Genomic DNA, 8,877 nt, shown 5'->3' on the forward strand with positions numbered 1-8,877 from the left:
GAATGAAGAATCTTCTTTATACATCCTTATGACACGTTCTCTTTTTCTCTCTCTAATTTTAGCACTATCTCTATAGATTTTTCTAAAATGTTCTCTCTGTTTCTCTCTATATGTAGCATTGAGTTTACACAGATTATTTTTGTACACACTCTTCTTCTGTCTGTGATCAGGATCATGAGACTTTCTGCTAGAATCTTTTTTCTTTGCCTTAAAGCTTTCATCAAAAGCGTACATCTGTCTTTCTTTCTTTTTCTGATTTTCCCTTCTCTGTGGTAGTTTTTCTTGGACCAACAGTCGTCTCCTAATCTTTCTCCTTTGCTGTTTATTATGCTTCAACAGTTTATGTGAGAGTTCATCTGTTGTCATAGTTAAACAGGAGGCAGTGTTTAAATCATTCAGAGGAACAGAATCTTTTGTTACCTGAGTGTCTCTTACAGAAGATGCAGAGGTTTCTATTTCTAAATAATCAGAATTGTTCAGCTCAGCAGCTGGCTCATTTGAATAATCCACTCTGGATGACATCACTTCAGTAGCTAAAGTGTCGGCCACAGTTTTCTGTGTTTTCTCAGTGGATTTGGGGGTTTCAAATTTAGGTTCATTTAAAGCTGGTGCTGGAACAGTTGTAGCTGTTTGTCTGTTTTCATCAGCATTTCTTTGGTCAGCAACGTTTTCACTGTGGAACTCAACAGGCTGTAGCTCATAGGTACAGGTTGGTGCGATGCTACACATTCGGTACAAACGTTTGATCCTGTCAATCATGTCGTTAAGACGTGTGAATTTTAACATAACTGCAGTTCCACCACTTACACTTAGCGACAATGGCATTCCTGTAGACTTACGTGGGTGAGGATCAAAATATGCGTATTCACCTGAAGTCAGCCTGGAAACTGCAATGGCGGTTCCTCCCATGACTAGCAAAGCATAGCAAATGTCTGAAGCCAAACACTGTAGTCCCTGTTCAAGGCTCGGAAGATGATCTGTACCGTCAAATGTGCCATAAAGAGCAAACTGAGACATGTCGACTTGATACTCGTGTCTGCGGCTGATGATCACAGTGGGAAGTTCATCACAGGCTAGAAACACGCTGTTCACAAACCTCTTTCTGGCATCTGAATACACGGCATGGCCTTTGTCCAACACACGGTTAAGATCTGCTCTGGTAATGAATTCATCCTCGTGTAAGAATGACAGGAAAACCAAACTGTTCGCCATGCATTGCTGATTCCGGTACTTTCCATACTTAGCATTGGCCTGGCTTCAGGATGCACAGATGCTACTCACTTGTGGACGACTTTCACTGTTTGTAACCTGTACATGAGACGGTCCTGGAGCTTCTCCATCATGCTGCGTTTGCACAGTTAGCTGGGGTTCAGTTTGGATTACCTGCTGTACTTTAGCATTTGGCACCAATGATGAGCAAACACCTCTCTTTACCACATCTGCATAAGACACTGCGGCTGTCTGAACGCTGAGCTGCACTTCTGGACTGGGAATACTTGTAACAGACACCTTTACCTGCTCACCGGTCTGAGAAAGATTTACCTGTTCCTTCTGCTTTTGCCATCTAAGCTTCTGGGACTGTGACCTTTGACCTTTCCTTGGCATTTTGTGCAAGTACAAACTGGACCTTATATGTATTTATACACAAATGTATACAAAAATCAACCTGTAAACACTGAAAAACTCCTCAAGTTTCTATTAAATGGATAAATGTAAAACTATACAAATGGTAAAGTGTTCTTATAACTGTTTAATTGATGTAAAAGGCTGACTTAAATACAAACTCAATATAAAAGTTATGGAAAGATCTTTAAAAAGTTTTATTGTAGCTTTTTCAAAAACTGTATATTATACTTTTTTTTTTTTTAACCAGACTGGTTAATGAATAGGTCTATACTTCTGTGAAGTAATATGCAGAATAAATCTCAACAATCAATCAACAGGCTATAATAAAACTCTTAGTTTTAAAGTAGACTTTGTGTAAATCTTTCAGATATCTAAAATCTAAAGCAAATATAAGGAGCTGTGGTGGTGTAGTGATCAGATGACAGGCGATGAGGATTCTTCAGCTGGATGTTCTGCAGCAGTCAGGAAACAGGAAGTCTGGGTTCTCAGGGTAGCCTCTAGATGACAATTGTAACTGAATACTTACACTGAGTGACAAAAAAAGGGTTTGTCCTTAAATAATAATAGTTTAAACTTGTAGTCAAATGTTATAGCCAGTGAAACAGACTTGAAAAATGTATTTGAATCTAATTTAATATTTATGTAAATAGAGCAGTCTGAATGTATATATTACAAAATAACCAGATTGTCTTATTACAAATAAACCTTTAAGAGGTGTATATTTTATATAATTTCTCAAAGTAATTGCACCTGTAAGCCAAACAGCCAATCAATGTTTATTCCAAAGTGTAATGCAAAATTAAAATGACAAATTTAGGGCTGTGTAAATAGTTTCTACAGTGACTTCTACTGTACTGTATATTCAACTTCTTACTTGTAATTTCCAGTAAAATGAGTGGATATGAGAGAGTTTAACGACAGGAAAGAAGGAGCAGTGAGAGCAGAGATCTCTCAGATTTCTGAAAACAGATCGTCGAAGTTGCGGTAACTTCAATTTCCAAAAACTTGGTTTGTTGTCAACCTTGGTTTGTTGTCAAACTTGGTTTCTTGTCAAACTAGGGCTTATGCTTGTCAAAATTAGATAGAGTACATGGCGGAGAAATGATAGAAGATAGAATGGCTTGTCAAAAAAGATGGAGCAGGGAGAGGGAGAGTGATAGGACAGACTGAATTTGCTTGTTAATGGCTTGTTAATGATAGAGGGAGAGGGTTTTCTGCAGCAGGTCACCTGTAAGACAGAAAGAAAGTGGAATTAGACACACTTCCAATAAACCTGGCTTTACCCTATTTTTCAGACTATAAGGCACATTTAAAAGCCTTTAATTTTCTCAAAAATAGACAGTGCACCTTATGTATGGTTGTGCTTACTGATTTCAAACCAATTCTATGTGGTACACGGCACTCTGTCAAATGTTTTAGTATGACTTTGGTAAGCTACAAAGCAGCACCACTTGATGTATCGTCGGAGCATGGCTACCATAGTCAGCACCCTCGTAGAGTAATTCGTACTGTGCTTCAACATAATATGGTGTGTGTGTATAAGGGCCTGGCACCTGTTGAGAGCCATGCTTATGTAGCAGATTTCAAACTGATCAATCCACATTCATCAGTCCATAAATCCTGAAAAGTAAGCGTATTGTTCTGTATTTTATGTCTTACAACTGAACAATTTTGAGAGTTATTGTAAATGAGTTGAATAAAGTTTGACTTATCTGTTTTGTTTGGCTTAATGTGCCTTAGAATTTAGTGCGCCTTACAGTCCGAAAAATACAGAACATATATATCATTACACACTGAAGAGTTGTACAGTACATTATTAGATTCAACTGAATAAAAATGTTTATCATATGGTGGTGGAACATTTCTAAGGACATTTTCGCATTCTATTAACACAATAAAAACAAACAGAGTCTGTAAACCAAGATATGGTGCTATAGTAACTTACTATAAACATTATATGGTCAAGCTAAACCCACACAATGAAGTCAGAGCAGACAGTTTCAGACCACCTGCTTTAAACACTTCACATGCACTCAACTCACATGATCCTAAATGCCCAAAGGTCTCAAATTCCCGTTTCTGTGTGTACTTACCTGGTACAACAGTATATCATAATGTCTGGGGAGCAGTTAACATAAAAGTAAAAAATAATTTACTCAGTATGACTTTTGGCAAAATGAAAAATTTGGAGACAGATGACTCCTAAACAGCAGTTTCTACATTTTTCAGTCAAATTTGGGGCATGTTTAATACACACTCCACTAAATCTACAATAAACTTAGCATGGCCGATATTAGGGCCTAATTAAAAATGTACTATGATGATAAGAGAGATCTGTAAGTCTGGAAATGTTTACATAGACTTTTCTATGATCTGATTATTCCCAAGAGCTGTGCTGACTCACTGCACTAAACTGAATCTCCTATAATGAGAAACATTTCCCAGAACTGCACCTCAGACAAACCTTTACTTACCAGACTGAGACGATCAGATCAGCAGTCTAGAGAAAGGAAACAATTCATCAGATCACTGTTTGATGATTCAGACTGTTGAGCCTCTTCACACACAATCCAATTTACTGTGACATAAATTAACTAGTAAATTTATTTAAGGCTTTATGAGCTTACTGTAGTCTAAAGAGGAGATAAATGAACTGCAGCGTCTCACATGGCTATAGCAAGTGTAATAAAAGCATTCTTTACTACAGAAATACAAAGAATAGCCACCAATATTTGTTGGCACAAGTGCAGGATATACCAAATATTTCCTACACAGAAGCTTTGTGGCTCCAACATTTTCTACAACAGGTCAGTACTAGTAAAGTGTGAAAACCAAAACTTTTAAAAATGTTAGATACAAAGTAATTATATAAATCAGAAGCAACAGAAAACCTCATCATGTCTGATATGAATATGTAAATCTTAAAATAAATATTGACATGTTACAATAGCAGAGGTGCACCATGTTTTGTAATTAAAATTAAATGTCTTAAATTTTTACACTAAAAAGTCCTCTCATTGTACCCGTTGCTAGGAATATTTATGTATTTTGCAGTGTACCTTTTTGGCAACTTTTCTATTTAATTTTAAAACACATTATATTCACCAAATAAGTGATAAACTAATTAGACACACTGGCTGTAATGTACCTAACAATGTCCACTCACACCTCTGGTTCTCTTAGTTTTTCATTATGACTTTGTGTTTTTGCCAATCAGTAAATGGAAACATATCACAAAAAGTCAGACTACTGTATGTAAGTTGCCAAATGTGCTACGCAATGCCAGGTTCATACTGCTTCAGTTACAATCACTGTTTACTTACCAGCAAAGGCAAAACCAAAGATCTCTTTCACTCTGTGTAACAAAAGACAAAGCACAAAAACACAGAATAAGACAACTCAAATCAGCATCACAGTCAATACTGCATCACTCTGTGTAGTACAAAAGATTCAGTACACTTCTTTGTTTACCACAGCAACAAACAACTCACCTCTTTTTTCTACACCTTATTAAAGATTACATCTTCATTAAGGTAAAATGTGCTTTCATCCATTTGTAATAAGCCACACACGTTTCTCAGTTATGTGATAGCTCTATTAGTTTGGTGCTATTAGATAACACAGTAGATTTAATAAGCAATGATTTGCTACACCTAGCTCTGCACACTTTATCAAATTCTGACATCACAATTTCAAAGCATGAACAATCATAAATGAAAGCTTGGATGATATTTTTGTAGGCTTCAACATCTGAGTTCGTCTGCATTCAAATTCTGCTTCCTAAAAATATTATCACCTGCACACAGTATCATTTAATATGCTGTTGTTTTAAATATCTACATATCATATTTATAATATTAATGGTGCACTGCTGCATTTTATTTATTTGAAGGTGGACTTTTTTATATTTCGTTAGTTTTTCACAAAGTGAGAAGTTAAACAGAACTGCAGGTGAAGGTTTTATTTAAAAAAAAAAAACAACCTGCACAAACAAGTGTTTGTTAAACAGTTCTTAAAATTTAACTAAAAAACTAAAATTACCTAATTAAAAAAAACTTCTTGTTAAGAGATGTTATTATTCTTATATTATGTGTTTCATCCTCACTCTCTCTCTCCCTTCTGTTAATTAACCCACAGCACAAAAACACACCGGTACAGGCACGTGACTCTTCTTCTCCCGGCTTTCAGTCAGAAGCTGTGTCCCAAAATGTCGGCTGCATCCTCCGGAGGCCGCATTTGAAGGCCGATTATGTCACAGCCAGTCGACGAAGGCTGTCTCAAATGCGGCCGACAAATGAGTCCTTCATTTCATAAACTTTTAACATATTTTTAGGCGAGAAAGTAGCGGTGTAAATTGCAAATATCTGCTTGGTTTATCAAGACATGGCATATTTGCAAAAGTGTGCCGACGTTTTCAGAGACGTCTGTCACCCACCGGCTCGATGGCAAGCCGGGAGGGGGGTTCAGACCCCCGCTCTTTCGCTACTCAGGTTAAACATGATATACAAGTCACTCTGATAACTTAAAAATGTAATTGTTTGCCTTTTTCTGTGTTTTATTTGTTCTGGAGTAAATCGGTTTGGCTGAGATCAAAGTTATTAGATTATTAGATTAAATAAAGCTTTATTAATCCATCTGGTGGGTTCCTCCGGGATTTTCACATAGCTCAATAAACGTTAAACGGTCGAGAATTTACGCCAGTGTCCTGTTATATTTTAAATAGCAAGGAGCAGACGGCCGAGTTTATTAAACTCCAGCGAGACAGCGGTGACGCAAATCTGAAGGCTAGACCGTCCAGTTTCACAGCCTTCTCGGTCCACGTAGACCGCGAAGGCTGGGTCCTCCGAAAGATGCAGCCGACGTTTTGGGACACAGCTAATGGCGGTAAAATGGCTCCTTTGAAGTTGCCGACCCTGCTGCTTCAGCAGCTAATCAGTGGTTCTAAAATGACGGCTCATTACCTTACAACCGAAAGAATGAGGCCGTTTTAACTGACTGATTTGTGAAGAGAACTAACTTCAGCTTCCCTAACAGACTCAGAAACACTAACACACCGAATGAACCAAATACAACACAATAACTGTAATAAACAATCAAATGAACCATATTAATTTCACACTGGGCCTATAGCAGCTAGGCTAGGCGTTAGCACTTAGGGCTAGCATACCAAACACTCCTTTTAAATAGTAAAATTACAACGTTTCACTAAAAAAGCAGCCATTGTGTTACTTTAACATGACTTATACTTCGACTGGCTTCATAAGTCACTAACAACAACTGGGTAAATCCCTCATACAGCTTATAGACATTTCATTTCAGAAAAGAGAGACAGAGAAGCAGCGCTTACCGGTGGGGATCGAGCTGAGAGTGGACGGAGATTCAGGAGTCAGGCAGAGACGTTAAAAAAAGAGGCATTCACGGGTAGTGGGAAACTCCGCAATTACACAAAATTGGCATGGAAAACGTGAAAAATATATGTAAATTTAAATATTATTATACTAGATTTTTTTGCAACAAAAAGCAACTAGCAGAAATTTAATTCTATAAGTTTAATAAATGTTTAAAACAGGATTCTTTGAATTTGAAATAATGGTTAAAAGACATAAATAAACACAAGGTCATTATGTTAAAATGTACTTTATTATGATAGATTTATTTAACTGACTGCAGTAATAAGAACAGTCTTCTGCTGAACACCAACACCAAGGAGCTGGTGTTGGTGATCGCCTAAGCATCCTCACAGTAGGAGCTGCAGAGGTTCATCTCACTCCACTGCAGGACTCAAGAGGTTCAGGAGGTCCCTTAACCCCACTGCTATGAGACTTTTTAACAGGGACTCCTGATATGTTCATTGCACATTTGTTTCTTTTATTCTACTACATATTGGTTGTAATCATGAATTCTGAATTGCTTTAAAGCTGAAGCTGTCTGCTAAAACTAGCTGAAAAAGCTGAAAAGTTGCAGAAATTGTAAAAACTTTGCAGAAGCAAAGGAACTTTGCTAAAATGTAATAACTTCGCAGAACTGCAATATCTTAGAGGAAACATAATACTTGGCAGAAATACAATAGCAGAACTTAGCAGAAATATTGTAACTTACCAGAAACATGATAACTTCTCAAAAATACAAGAATTTAGGAGAAATAGTATAAGATAACAGAAGCTGGTAAAATCATAAAAGTTTGCAGAATTGTAATAAATGATGAATATGAATTACTGGTCTGTGACAGTGTATTAATTTGTAGGGAAAAAAAAAATGTTGACCAAGGTGGAATCGAACCCACGACCTTTGGTTTGCAGACCCGTGTCATTACCAACTGCGCCACTTGGAAAGAGAGGAGCCACTTTGAAAAACAGGGTGATGAGGAGTCAGATTTAGATCGCGGTGAGAGGCGGAAAACCCAATTTTTTGCAGTTACAAAACGTTGTGTAACTCAAACACTAGGTGGACTAGAAGCATAATTCTTCTACTGGCTGAATCAGTGGACTTTGGTGTACTTTGACTGTGATTTTCATTGCTCTTTGTACAACCGTCACTGAGATATGACGAGAGAGGAAACGGAAGACCTCAGATATGATTGGCTGACTGGGAAGCCGTGCAGGCCCTGATATGTGATATGTGTCTGAGTCCGCACAGAGGATTGGCTGCCTGGCAGAAATATATAGAAATGAGGTCATCCCATTGAAAGCCTTTCTCTCTCTCTCTCTCTCTGTCACACACACACACACACACACACACACACACACACACACACACACACACACACACACACACACACACACACACAGGGAGAGAGAAGTAAGTTTCTAGGTCAGCCTGGGAGCTGCTGAATTTGAATCCACCAATCAGAGAGCCTGTGCACTTTTTCCCGCCAAAACAGGTGCTTCTGTTTACAAACGCAGCACAGAGACACACAGGATTTTTGCAGTCTATTTCTCATAGTGACGACTCCCCTCAAACAAATGACCATAATTTCCTAACCGTAGGGGCTAGAAGGGTCATTCTTACACCGTTTTGTTCAGAAGAGATGGGGGAATCTTCAAGTGTTGACAATTTATCATTAAAATATGATTTTTTAGAGATATATGACATGGATGACTTGTTGACTTAGAAGCCACGAATTCCCCAATATGCAAATTTGAATGCCTGGAGCCCACATACATGATTGGCTGGCTGGGAAGCTGTGCAGGCCCTGATTTGTGGATTTGAATTCCTCAGCCCTCAGATATGATTGGCTGGCTTAGAAGCCAC

The 8,877-nt window shown here is 37.9% G+C and overlaps 1 long non-coding RNA gene across 1 annotated transcript; it reads right to left on the bottom strand.

The window, feature by feature from the left end:
• Nucleotides 1–2,388: 2,388 nt before the first annotated feature.
• On the bottom strand, nt 2,389–5,173 carry LOC145421446 (uncharacterized). The gene is made up of 3 exons (XR_013902802.1): nt 4,950–5,173; nt 4,101–4,126; nt 2,389–2,854 (listed from the first exon to the last, which is right to left on the bottom strand). It is a non-coding gene; the product is annotated as an uncharacterized LOC145421446 (long non-coding RNA).
• Between the last annotated feature and the right edge of the window lie 3,704 nt (nt 5,174–8,877).

Source organism: Astatotilapia calliptera, chromosome 3 (genome assembly GCF_964374335.1).
Source record: "Astatotilapia calliptera chromosome 3, fAstCal68.1, whole genome shotgun sequence".
In the NCBI taxonomy this organism is placed as follows: domain Eukaryota; kingdom Metazoa; phylum Chordata; class Actinopteri; order Cichliformes; family Cichlidae; genus Astatotilapia; species Astatotilapia calliptera.